At 38.8% G+C, this 14,061-nt stretch overlaps 1 protein-coding gene across 2 annotated transcripts in view; it reads right to left on the bottom strand.

The window, feature by feature from the left end:
• The window catches only part of LOC108138629, a 131,252-nt gene extending 118,195 nt beyond the window's left edge, over positions 1-13,057 (bottom strand). The window contains exons 1-2 of one of the 2 annotated variants that reach the window (XM_041710191.1): positions 12,993-13,057; positions 10,651-10,903 (exon numbers count right to left, since the gene is read on the bottom strand). The gene's annotated coding sequence lies outside the window, so the exon portion shown is untranslated. Of the gene's footprint in view, positions 1-18; positions 96-10,650; positions 10,904-12,992 lie in introns of those variants that run through there. The other variant, XM_041710190.1, reaches the window with a different exon arrangement.
• Between the last annotated feature and the right edge of the window lie 1,004 nt (positions 13,058-14,061).

Consider the following 14,061-nt stretch of genomic DNA (forward strand, 5'->3'; position numbering starts at 1 on the left):
TACGGGAGGATCGCGCACCTTGGCCAAACAAACGAAACGCAACCGATCGGCGGATAAAACTATTGAGCGTAGTGCACACAACGCGGTGCGCCGGCAGACTGAATGCGAGAGACTCTCTAGACTGCATTTGTTGGCCAAGTTAGTTGGCAAACAGCTGACGCTCTCTCTCTCTCTAACGAGCAAAACTAGTTTCATTTAATTGTGGCTTGGTGGCATTTGAAAATCTGTTGTTTGGCCGTATAACAGTTGGCAAACTGTGACTGTGCTAACCACTGAGAAACTGAAAAAAATCCAGAGAGAATCTGAGAGAATCGTAGGGAAATATAGAAAAAGAGAGAAACGCAGCGGGCTGGCAGAGACTAATTTGTTATTGTTATTGTGTTTGTCAAGTCAACTGATAAATTGACTTGATATTGAAAATAAATTAATTATATCTTCGAAAAATGGAACAACTCGGAGTTGGCTTTCGTGGGATTAGGCAAGCATTGAAGCTGGCAGAAAACTTAAGCGGATCTGTACTTGTAATAAATACAAAAAAAGTAAATGTAGTTTTTGAATAAAATAATAAATGAGGTCACAGCATGCGTCATGGGAGATTTTTCATAATAAAATATAGATATGAATATATTTTATTCATATAGATAATCTCATCTAACTTGTTTTTTTTATATTCTTGCCGTAATGAGTCACACATAAATTGTGAGCGCAAGACAAATTGTTGCAAATTGAAATCAAGTTGTCTAATTGATTTCAACAGTATTTCAATTTGAAGGATGTTAGACATTTTTTAATGATCTCTATTCCCGTTCAAAAGAACATCATTTATTCTCCAGTGGCATAATTAATCGAGTCGAGTGCTTATCATAGCTGATATAAGAGAAGTAGGCCAGTTGGGGTAATCTGCCAGTGGGAGATAATTAATGATGGGACTTAATCTAGCGGACAATAAAAAACAGGTTTAACCACATATTTCTATCCTTTCTTTTTTCGGATTACCAATGCTGAATTAAAGTTTACATTTATTTTAGTATCTAATAAATATTAATTAATTAAAAAATAAAATAATTTAAAATATAAAAATTGGATCAGAAATAAAACGGCCCTTGAACTTTTCGAATTAGTTATTCGTTAATCTTTTTTTTCGTTTCTCCTGTCTTTTACGTATCATAATTTAAAAAGTTTATAGCGTATTTAACTCCAAAATGCAAAATGTGCAGCAAATTCGCTTCGCTCAGTTTAAGTGACTGCTCACGTTTTATATTTTTGCCAAGATCTTTTTTAAGATATATTCAAGTCTTGGGTTGTGTTTTATTTTATTTTGTAGAGGTAACTTTTGGCAAGTCTTAAAGTCACGTTGCGCCCATAGACGCCACGTACGCAGTAACAGTCGCGGACTCAGTCCCAGTCACAGTTTAATGTTTATGTTATTGGCTGGCTTGTTTATTTATGTTTTTGCAGTGCTAAAATTATTGTTGCAGTCCGCCTTGTAAGCGGCTTTACTCCATTTGTGGAAGCGAACACAATATTTTTTTTGGGGGGCGGCAGGGAGGCTTGCATAAGTACAAGTAATTACCCAGGCCAAGGCGCCCATACATATGCGTCTATTCCGAAGCCCCCCTCTTGCTGGAAATATGATTTATGCTGCCCCTGCGTTGCATAAGTTAAGAGTTAAGAGCGATGACGTTATGCGAAGCGCGTGCTGAGGCGGCTGACCCAAAAAGAAAAAAGCCACTACGGTAGTTTGACGCCAACGCGGCCGAGGCGACATTTGGCTTAAATAGAATGCAAAATACAAAATGCAAAAGCTGAAACTGCAACTTAAAGCCTAAGACTGGCAGGGAGTCGGATAATGTATACTCTTTTGAGATGTAAATATATATTTATCAGCAAACAAAAGTTAAATCTTTGTTTCTAAATATTTAAATAATTTAAAATAAATTAAATCAATCAATTAACTTACAAATTTACAATTGACTTACAATTTTAAACTATTCAAATAATTTTCATTAAATATTGCTATTAATTCGTAAATAGATGTTTCTTTTGCAAAAGTAAAGTTTTATTTAAATTGTATTATTTGTTTTTTTATTTATTTTGTTATAACTTATGACTGAATGATTTTACAAGAGAAAATACAATATTTATTTTAAGACTTTCATTTAATTATATTTTTGATTACTTGTATTAATTTTCATTTAATTTCTCTTCCGTTATTCTCTTGTAATTTGATATTAATACTTTTCGGTCACTTAAGCATCAGGTAGTTAAAAGAAAATATATCATTACAAAACCATTACAGTTTAAAAAAAATAACTGTAAAAAACCTTTGCTAAACCGTCTAATTTGTATATGTCGCCCATTTTTTCCTTACCCTTGAAAAGCGTTTAAGAGATTTTTGAAATATATGCCCTAGTTGATGGCACCACCTGCAGTTAGAGTGGACCAACTGCCGAGAGCAGCGAGCGTAAACAAGTTGGCCTGACAGCTCAGTTAGACATTAGATGACTAAGTGATGAGCCTGTTGAGCGCGTTGCTTGCCAGCTAGTCAGTTAGCCAGCTTTTGCAAATTGGCTGGGTTCGGTTTGGGGCCGAAAAGATAGCCGCCAGGCGGAGTACCGTTGGTTGCCACACCAACCTACATAGCACACGCTGCTAAGCCGAAGAAGTTGAGGAATGCAATCGCAACTGCAACTGATGTTGCCGTCCATAAGATAATTGAAAAATGCGTAAGTTGGACCCTGATGTCAACCGGACGAAAGGAGTGAGGTGAGAGGTTCAAGCAGCGGTGTTAGAGCTCTTTGCATTTTCCACAGATTTTCCCTGCACGCAGGCTAACACCAAACAAGAAGGCTAGAGCAGAGGGAAAAACCTGTTTCCTGTGCTTGTCTATTTTCCTTTGCATTTGTTGTTTGCGCTCATTTTCGTTACGTACGTACGGAAAGCAAAAGGCATGGCAAGAAGATACAAGAAGTATCTATGAGCTGGTTGTTGTTGTTATATGTTTTGGCCATTAGAGGGGAAAACACTCGCACACACACACATATACAAACGCACGGAATGCTAGCGGTTATGGAAATTCCTTCGAAGCACGCACACATACACAAACCCGTAGAAGAGAACCAAACAAAGGATGTGAGGAAGCAGCTTGGCCAAAACCAACAACAAGAGGGCCCAAACAATGAGGGTCTCCCGAAGTGTTGTTGCTATTGGCACTTTTGACTGCATGGCCATGGAAAATTGGTCGTTTTGCTGGCATAGATACAACACTTGCTCCTCGGGGTATCATCAACCTCATCGGTATGGGGATCGTGTTTGTCTGGCAGCATGACACTGCCGGTTTTCCACGCCACTCTCTTAATTTCACTGCTTGCCAATAGAAATTCAGTTAGAATTGGTTTGTTCCCAGATGAAAAAAATGCCTAATCAGCATTTTATTGTTACAAGTGTGCTGCTATAACAGCTACCGAGCGACTCTAACAAGCGGAGAGTGAGAAAATGTAGCGTGACTTTCGATGGAAGTGGTTGCATAATTAGAATATAAATGACCACTTTGTTGTGGGATCTTTTAAGAATGCATGGTAGTGATTATGTGGATCATCTAATTGCCGGTTAAGCCCGGTGCATTTCCTTATGGCCAAGAGAAACCAAAGACAAAGCCAATGAACTTGCCAAACAAGAGTTTTATGTGGGATATGTTGGTTGGGTTGTATTTGGCGGGAAATATCTTTAAAATTTTCTTAGAGTCTTTGTAAGTTGAAATTACATATTTAAAAGCAATAAGTAAAACATAAAATAAGAAATTATGATATCTTATAATATACATCTTTGGGAATTGCAATGCCTAAATTAGTTTCACTAACAAAAAATTAAGTTTAAGGGCATAAGATAATATGTATCGCATTAATATTTATTTTCTTTTTAACAAAGCCATCATGGCCAAAATAATTTACTAAGTAAAAAACTATCCAATTGTAACATATATAATTCTTAGGCAATGTTGGCACCGAAAACAAGATGAATTTCTGCCACATCTTAATTTATTTCCCATCTTAATTCAAACAATTTGCTTAGCAGAGGATTAATCTTCAATTCCAAAGCAATACATTCAAATTGCTCAAGTGACTCGGCGCAATTCCGCTTTTAGAACAGTTAGAGAACAAAAGACTTAGGCAACGAACTCGAATAAATTTACAGACGGCTGCACAATTATCAGAAAGAGACAGCGATAACGTGCAGCATTCTAGGCTCCTTCCCAATTAATCAAACGGCTAAAGAAACGGTAAACGAATTATGTAACTAATGCACTAACTACGCCCAGCCCCCCTTGCTCCCAACGCCCCCGGGGCCCCTACTTCTGCTGGTAAGCATCTCCAGCGAAGCGTTTGACGCCACTAAACTGTACAACATTTCAAACACTTGCCTCGAGGGCAGCGCGCCAGTTGGTTTTGGGAAAAAATAAACTAAAACTGGTAACGAGAAACTGGTAACTGATATGCATGCGCAGAGCGTGTAAATAATTAGAACCGAGAGCTGCCGGCCAAGCAGAGCTGGCCAAAAGAGACAAAGGCCGCAGCATGATTAAGAAGTTTTAAATTAGGGTGGGCTTAAGCTTGGAAATGAACAAGAACATTGTCTTTGGAACTTTTTTTATTTTGATTTACAATAAATTATTTTATATAGTTATATAATATATAGTTAAATGTAATTTAAAATTTAATCAAATTAAAGTTTTTCAGAGGAAATAAAGAAATGCAACAGAAGGCACATTTTCGTCTATGGATGCTTAACATTTTACCGGATATTTAGAATGGAAAGCAATGACCCCATCTTAAGAAAACCTTTATTTCCCACTAAATGCCTTGGGTATCTTGTCTTCTATCAACGCTCAAACTTCTTCTCCTTGGCCCTAGGTTAGAAACAAAAAGGAATTTAACTGAAGCATAACTTGAGCGGTGGGCAAAGTTAATTTTTATGGTTATAACATTCATTTGCTGGTAATTATGAGCACTGAGTGAGGCCGAAGAAGAGCCGCAAAAGAGGCTGAAAGGTAGAAAAGGCGTAGAAAAGCTCATTTTGTAATTAGACAGCCAGCCAGCGGCAATCCTTTGCAATGGGCCAATGAACTGGCCTGTCCAACGAACTTGATTTGGTCTACGGGTTTCGCCTTAGTCTCTATGCCGATGGTGATAGTGATGGTGATGGTGCGTATGCAAATGGATCCGCAAAAAAGGTCAACCCGGGCACCAGACAACGGCGGCAACAATTACAAAATATGCGTTAAAAATGCAGGGCCGCCTGAATCGAACACGACGACGACCACAAAAGCAAGCAGGCAGTGAAAAAAATGAAAAAAAAAAAATAAAAAAAAGTACTGAAATAATATGGCCACAAATCGTGATAAGCAATGCCGGGGCAAAAACTTATTGGCAAACATTGCCAACAACCAACAGCAACAAAAACAGGCTTGGCCTGGCCAAGAGAAGCAGCGGCAGCAGCAGCAGCGCAGAAACAACAACAATCAAATGGCCCAGGACGGCAGGCAACGGCGGCAGCATTTTGTGAACCACTCTATTTATCAGATACAAGAGAGGGGGTCCGGGTTTACGGGTCCGGACCAACTAGTTGGCTCAATTGCTATGGCCAGTGTACATATTATTGAGCGATTTTTAGTGCTTCTCGAGAGAGCTCGCCGCTGCTGCTGGTGCTGCTGCTGCCTGTGCGCTCATATTTTTTTTGATGGCGCGCTGAAAGTCGAGGCGATATCTCCCCTACATGTGTGTTAGTAGTAAAAGTTGTTGCCTGCACATCCAGCTGAGGCCGCGGAGTGAACGACCATCAAGGTAAGACTGCAGCAAACAATGGCCAAAGCGGCACGTCGTGCCCAGCTCCAGGTGAATGTGCCCAGTCCCTCGATCCTCCATACACCATACTCCATACGCCATACTCCAACCTCCATTCGCCATCCTCCACCCTGTTGGGGTGTAGCCGCAATTCTGCCCGCAGAATTGTAACGCGTTTTGGCCAAGTATTTGCCGAACCCGGCACTCGCCACTCTTATTGTTTTTGCTTATTTGTTTCTACGTATTAATAACATGTTCGGGCCGCAATCGCGCGCTGCCTGTTTTAAAAATATGCATACAGAGAGCTGGGGAACGTCTCTCTGGAGGAATTATGAAAGGATTTTTATTTTTGCTGCGATCCCACAGGCTCTCGGCGTGCGTGTAACCGCCCTGACTGTCTGTCTACTAATAATAGTAATACACGGCCAATAATAAGTTTTAATCATCGTGATAATGGTGTGCTTAAGGTTGGTTCCCTTCCCACGACTCCGCTCCTCAGCTGATGTCTCCATAAAAATCCCTGCCCCGGATTTTTATACATTTTTGCTTTTAAGCCAACAACTCGAAAAGCTCGAAGTTGACGTGGGCGTCATATTTGGTTTGGCTGGCCAAGACCCGCCGACCGCAGAACTGCATTAACATCTGCTAGAAAAATCTATAAACTCTTTGAAATGTTTTTATGGCCTATGAATATCTTGATATTGAAAAACAGGAAAATCCCATAAAAATTCCACTTCCTTCGATTGCTTCCAAGAATCGGTTTGGATTAAGTTGATGGCTCCAAAGGAGGCGACCTGTTGTAATTAGTTAATGCGAAGGTTTTATTTAAATCGAGCTCACGCAGAGTTAAAAATGAAGGTCTATTGATATTACATTTTTATGAGTTTTAGAAGTTACATTTGTAAATTGTTGAATATAATCGTTTAAAAATTTCAAATATTGACGAAATACTTTGAACTTTCTTATGAAATTCAATTTCTAAAAAGTATTTAAAAATTAAGTCATCAGTGCTTTATCAAATATGGAATATCCGATTAATACAAATGTATACTTTTTTAAGCCGACAACAACAAAGTCCAGCAAGAGCTTTACAGTTACGATTCAGATTTGATGTGGGTGGATATAATAAATTCAATATATACAGTATACATTCAATATGAACGCAATTAAAACGGTGCCAATGAAGGCTTTGTTCCGTTTTGCAAATGTCAGAACAGTCGGGCGAGAGTAACTGGCCAAATGCCAAACTGGTTTTGGCCAAAAACAAACATTTGCATATAAGAAACGAATGAAACCAATGCACACACACGCGGTGCCAGACCCCCAAAGTTGTTTGCCTTGAGTGTTTTTTTTTTTATAAATCGAGAGTGCACAGAGCAGCGATAAAACCGCTCGGACATTAGAAGCCAGTTCAGAAACAGCTGACCAGGTTACTGACGCATCTGCTAATATAATTAAATAAATGCGAACAGGTTGAGTGGGCCATACTTGTATTAATCACATTTTCTGTGACCTTAATTATGCCCAGATCTCCCTGCCACGCGAAGTTCGAGGTTGCTTTTGAGCAAACAAATGACTTAAGACACAAACTTGCTGAACAGAAGAACTTTCTGCAGCAGCATTAAAGTTTATGACAATTTAATGAGTTTAATCGATGCGATGAGACACAAATGGCGGGAGAGGAAGCCAGTGGACTGCCTGCCTGGATATTTATGGAAAGCATAAAACTTAATTGTTGCATAAGTTAGCCAGCAAACGATGAGATCGAATCGGGCTGGTCGGCTTGAGATCGGTGGGCCTGTTTAAGCTGCTTTAATAGTTTGCTTTGGCTGGCCGATGATTAATGCTTATTGCCCGTTGCCCTTTCGGCATTCTTGCCTCTCTCACACATAACTGTAAATCGCTTGTGTTATTAAACGCAATTACTGTCAATAGTATTTCTCCTTTGGCCATAATGAATTGCACGAATTTCGCGGTTTGAGGCCGAAATGCGAAAGTTCAAAGACACGCACAAAGATAGAAGCTTGGAGGACGTTCGCGGGGTGGTCTGTCATTCATTTTCCATTAACAAAATATATTGGTATTTATTTTTCGTATTGTTCGAACGGCCAACTTATCGAAAGCTCTTAATAGGATTGTGTATTTTACATATGTTTTTGTTTTTCCCCCCGAAGTCGTGAATGGGCTCAGTTCGGGCAGTTAAGATCCGTTTGCGATGCGTGTGGAATAAATTTGATGATCTCATGTCGCTTTGAGTTGAAGGCGAAACACTTGAGGTGACATAAAAATTCCTGTGGGAAAGGAGAGCGGTGAAATGAAGAGCCAAAGAACTCTGCTCTTGAAAAAAGGGAGTTGGGCTGTTAAATTTATATTGCCTGAGACAAAGTTTTTATGTTAGGGTAGTCCAGAATTAAAGGCACTAAATTTTTAATAGACCCACAAGAGCAAGTCGGGGGAGTTTTACTACTTTGAAATTAATTTAATTCGTTTTCGCGCTGGCCATAAGACCAGATGCATGTCATTAAGATTTTGATCTGGTTAATCCATTTGTTGGGGCAATAAAATAATGCGTTATTTGGAACCAAACTCTACAAAACTGGCTAACTCATATCAATTGCATTTTGGGCTGGGCACTTAGCCAAATGATTGCATCACCTGTTTTTTGTTGTTTTTCTCCACAAAATCATTTCACAAATTCATGAAATACTTGAGATACACACTGAGTTTGGTTTGGAAACGCGTGGACTTCCTTCGAAATATTTTTACAAGCGACAAGTTACCAAAAATAGTCAATTAGCAAATGATTGAAGTTGCGGTTCGGGTTTATTTTGATTATTTATTGACAGTTGCCTGTTATGTGTTTAAGAAAACATAAAACAGACGAAGAAGCAAAAAAAAAAAATACGGACTATAGGCGGTTTCGTAAAGAGCCCAGCCCAACAGCTTTCACTTGACTTGTCTCCATGTAAGCCACACGATTTGTATTTTATACTGTATTGCGGTGTATTGTGTATTTTTTCTCCCCCTTTATTGCGCTAAAGTTAAGCATTTATTTGTTTAGTTATATTTGCGGGCATGCAAGTCGATTTAAGCCAGCTGATTTGCCACACTTTGGATTTGAGCACGTCAAGTTCGTGCCTCGAGTCTTTCGTTTCGCTTGCCTGGTGGCCCGTTGCCAGTTGCCCGTTGCCCCGATCCCAAACCCAAACCCAAACCCAAGCCCCGATCCCGATCCCGAACCGATACGATATGGTGTGCCCCTTTGTTGTGGCTGTGCCCGAGGTTCAGGCTGCTGTTTTTGCCGGGGCGTATGGTAATAATCATTTTGCACGGGCCATGTTGGCGGCATGCGACTTTGTAGGTAAATTGCGCTTAATGATTGTGTTCAGCGGACTTTACGATATATATGAGTGCATATATATATATGTGGCTGAAGCTCGGGCCCTAAAATAGCCCCGGCTGAACCAAGGTGTTGGAAGTGATGTCTCTCTTCCTTCGTGACCTAACAGGAGGCTGCGTTAAATTCAATTAGTTGGCAGCCGCTGCAATTTATTTTAATACACTTACTTTTAAGGCCTTCCATAATAAAATTACTTAATATTGTTGTTGCTGTGCCGTGCCGAGCCCCGATTAGTTGTATTTTTATATCTTCTGATTTATATTCAAGGCTGTGGCCATTCAGGCATAACATTTGTTTGCAATTCTCTGCGACGCAGCTTTTCGCAAAGTCTTTGAACAGATCTGCCAAAAACTAAACGAATGCGGACATGACTGCGGGGCAAGATAAATCTGTGTGAAATAATTTTTAAAAATAAGTAGAAAAGTCTAGACAAAAGCAGCAAGCAGATTGCAAAATTTCGAATGCTGTCAAAGCCAGTTTGGCAAATAAAAACACGCCTTGGATATTTTATGTTAAATAAAACTAAATAACAAACAAAAGGTAGTCATGAGCAAAATAAATTAAAGTTCGTTTTAGCTGGGAAACCAATCGAAAATGATAATAATCTTGACCCAGGAGTTTTTTTTCCATCCCATTCATTTTAATTCCGCACTCAACATCAAAAATAATTGTCTTGACGAAAATGGATAATTAATAATGGTGCTGAAAAAAAATCCAGACAACTACAAACTTATATCTCATTTGCCGCCCTCAAGTATTTTGCTGTTACTACTCGACCTTCGATGGGCGGTAGACATTACCGTCTCACATCAATGAACAGCAAAAGCTGTATCAAATATATAAAAAAAATAAATATATGGACTTAGGAAACATGTGAAACTGACTAACAATTGTTATACTCCGGCACAGCTGATGAGCAGCGGAATATAATGAACAAACTTGAATATATCTTGATTGAAAATAAATTCTTCAGTAATTAAATAAATGAGTTTGCTAATCAATGAGATCAGATTCTACCCGAGATTGTTGTTTGGACTTTTGGACAGTGATGCCTAACTTAATTTTTATTCCTTAAAATATTTTCAAAAAAATGGTTTAAGTTCCTATAAGTTGCCTAGTAATTGTAAATAATGTTCCTTAATGTGATTTCAATTTTTAAGAACCCGAACTAGTCACAAATTGGGCATTACTAATTGTTGGTTATTAATGCTTCAAAAAGTTTGGTCTATTTATTGGGTAAAACCACAGTATCGATAAATACCACAAAACCAATAAAACTTAAATTAGGTAAAATGAAAAGCAATAAATAAATTGGCAATAGAAGAACATGTTTTCAAGGCATTTGAAACTTGTTTTGCGGTTAGCTCTGGGCTAATGAGTAGGCAAGAATTTATTCCGTGATTTACTTACCAATAATTTGTTGTTACTCATTTCTCCGCAAAACAAAAGGTGTTGGCCTAGTTGAGATGGGGTTTTCGAGTAATTCAGTCGTTTGATTTATTTGTTTGATTTGTCACTGCACGGCTTGAACAATATATATTTGTTGTACTTGGAGTGCACTAGGCACACTGGGAAGAACACACACTTAAATCCCAGGTACGGGTATTACAGATATTGGTTTCAGGCAGATTTCTCCACTTCTCGTTCTCTGTCTCTCAGAGATCTGCAAATATGTTTAGTTGGTCTTGGTTATGCAACGACAACGCCAACGCAGACAAAAATCAATTGCACTCAATTGGAGTGGCCATAAATAAGCAAGGGGCGAACATTTATCATGCGCATTTTCTGGGCCCTCTTCTGAACGGCTACAAATTGCAATGGTCCGCTGCCATGATCATTTGTTGTGTTGGCGTTTAATTTGCCAATTGTGATGAGTTATTGCCAGTGCCAGAATTGCGCTGATCTGTTTGCATTGGCAAATCCAGCATCTCAGCATTGGCAACGGCAGCAGCTTCATTAAGCGCTAAATTTAGACAGGCCAGCGTTCGTGGAGCTAGAGCTAGCCCTCCGAACCGGATATGGCTTAATGCCGAGGGAGCACCGATATCCAAGATCTGGCCACTGTCCACCAGGCGTGATTTTCGTAGGCGACTGCAGCAGCAGCAGCAGAAACAGCAGCGTTCAACTTTATTTAAACACAATTATTTGCTGGGCCAGGCCAAGAGCAAAGAGCCCCCTTTAGCTGCTGTTCACTTACACATAAATTTGCATGCGCAACAAATTTGCTGCAGCTTCGTTTTGGCTGCTGTTGCTGTTGCGGCTGCTGCCGTTGCCGTTGATGTTGATGTTGTAATTTAGTTAATTTTGCCTATTCCAAGGTGGCAGGGAGCCCAGAGAACAACCCATGTCAGAGCTCGAGCCCCTGAATCAGAAAAAGACCCAGAAACAGACTCAGTCTCAGACTCGGAGGAGGCTCATGCCAAAAGGCTCGTGCTCCGTCTGCTTGGCCCGCGTTTTGTTTTTGTTTTTATTTTATTTTGTTTTCGTTTCTTTTATAGAGTTGTTGCCTTTTGATTGCGTTGGCGTTGTCTTTCGATTATGCAGGTTTTGCATGTTCCCTTGCTATTGCACTCTTGTTTTATTGCTGGCAATTTGGCTAATTGTGCATAGGTAGCGAAAAAATATTGCTTTAAACGATTTAAAGGATGTCTATTATGCACAAAGTAATTTGTAACTATTTGTATAATTTTGTTTTTTTGTAAGCATATTTAGCTTAAGAACTGTGTCGTCGCAACAGTTTATTTAAATATATTTAAGTATTGGTTATTGTGCAATAGCTATGTTTACTACTTAGTTATTTCAAAGTTTTGTTTATTTCATTAGTCAGTTCGCACTTTTTATGTGAGAAAAAATTAATTTAATATTTAATGCCTCCTAAATGTTTGTAGTTAAAACTTTTATGGTTGAATAAATACATGAGAAAATATTTTTGAAGTATTATTTTAGTATATTTTCTATAAAATAACTAAGAAAGTTTTCGGCTAAGAAATTTTTTTAACAATTTTTTTTTGATTATGTACTCTTATTTTTTTTATGTGTTTAAGTTTAAATTTTACGATGTTCGATAACATTAGTCTTGAATTGAATGTTTTTAAAATTTGAGTAGTAATAATTTTACATTGTGTCAAAAATATTTCACTAAAATCGTCAGAAAAGGATTTTAATTTAAAAAAATTTAAAATTTGTCTTTGCACTTGCTTTATTTCAATTTGAAAAATATTTTATTTAGCCACAATGGCGTTCATCAATAATTTGTTAACTTTGTTATTATTAAATCAGTTTTATTTTTAACGAGTCAAATATCACCACTTTCATAATAGTTTTTCTGAAAAAAAGTTAAAAGCTTTAAAGGACTAGAAAGTATTTATTAAGACACTTCAACACTAGACAATTATTTTCAGTTGCTAAAAATCTTTTAAACTTAATTAGTGTAATTAATTATTATTTATTTTAATTGATCAACTTTCAGTAAAGCGCGCACACGATAAATGAATTTGTGGAAAGACGAGGTTTTCCTTTTAAATTTGTCTTCCTTTTTTTTCGTGCGACGATGCGCGCAGACGACTTGGCTGGTTAATAAGCGCGACTCGGAATGCGGCAAGTTGTTCAGGCACTGCCCCAACAAACCCAGCAAAAAACGTAAGCGGCGGCCAAATGACGTAAGCGGCGGTCAACGAACGACCAACGACGTAAGCGGGCCAGAGCGAGAGGGCCAGAGTTTCGGGCGGGACGGAGGAGCGCTGTCCACTCACAAAATCCACAAAAGAACACAGATCGCTAGCGACGATCAGATCACTCCTCGCACGTTGAAGTTCGCAGCCAGACTGAGTCGCGCGCGTCTCCGAGCCGAGATTATAAGTTGGCCCAAACGCCGGCGAAAGAAACCCACCACACTCACCACAGCCACCGCTGCCACCACACTTGAACTTGACCAAATGCACAAATTGCAGAGGCGGCCTCCACGGCACGTGAGCCGCCGGAGAGCCAGCGATCCGTTCGCTCTCGCCGGTAAACAAACACTTCCAGCTGGAAAGCTGCGCTCCACCAAAACAGGTTTCTCTTGGCCAAATCACGTGGCCGGCATCGGTTTGTTTTGGTTTTTCGAGTGTTGTTTACAGCCGTGACGTCATTGTTTTGACAATTCCAATTGGCAACATGCTCTCGCCTTTTCTCTCTCTTTTTTGTGGTGAGTTTGTTCGGCCCAAAACGAAAGATTTAAGCAACGAACTTGACTTGTGAGCGCTGACGCAACGACAAAAAAATCGAGCAACAACTGTTTGAGTATAATAAAACATATGGAATTTCACATTGATTGGAAACATTTAATTTTTTATGACTGTAAAAGGCTTGTAAAATATTTAAGTTGGTTTTATTAAGATTAAGATTAGGATTTCATATAAGACATACATTTTTTTACTTAAATATACAGATTAATGAAGCTTATACTGACAATATGCCTAAAATAGCTAAGTAAAGATACAGATTATTTACGGTAAAACAAATTTAAAAGAAATATATTTTGATGTGCAAACGTATATAAAAATCCAATTTGCTTATTCTTTCTTACGAGTGGTTGAAAAATAATTTGTAAAATCCCTTTTACATTTTTCCCAGCTCATATGACTTAAGCGACGAACTTGACATGTGCGCGCTGACGCAACAAAAAAAAATTCGACAAAAAAGTGTGGAACAAAAAAATATGAACATAAAAAATTCATATTGAATTTCGCTTAAGTCGCTGGGCGTGCAAAACTCCGTTCTTACGCTAAGCCGCACATTTGTCTGGCTTTGAAATCAGCTTAAAATCAACGCCTACGTGGG

This window comes from Drosophila elegans, unplaced genomic scaffold (genome assembly GCF_018152505.1).
Source record: "Drosophila elegans isolate 14027-0461.03 unplaced genomic scaffold, ASM1815250v1 contig_814, whole genome shotgun sequence".
NCBI classification, from domain to species: Eukaryota; Metazoa; Arthropoda; class Insecta; order Diptera; family Drosophilidae; genus Drosophila; species Drosophila elegans.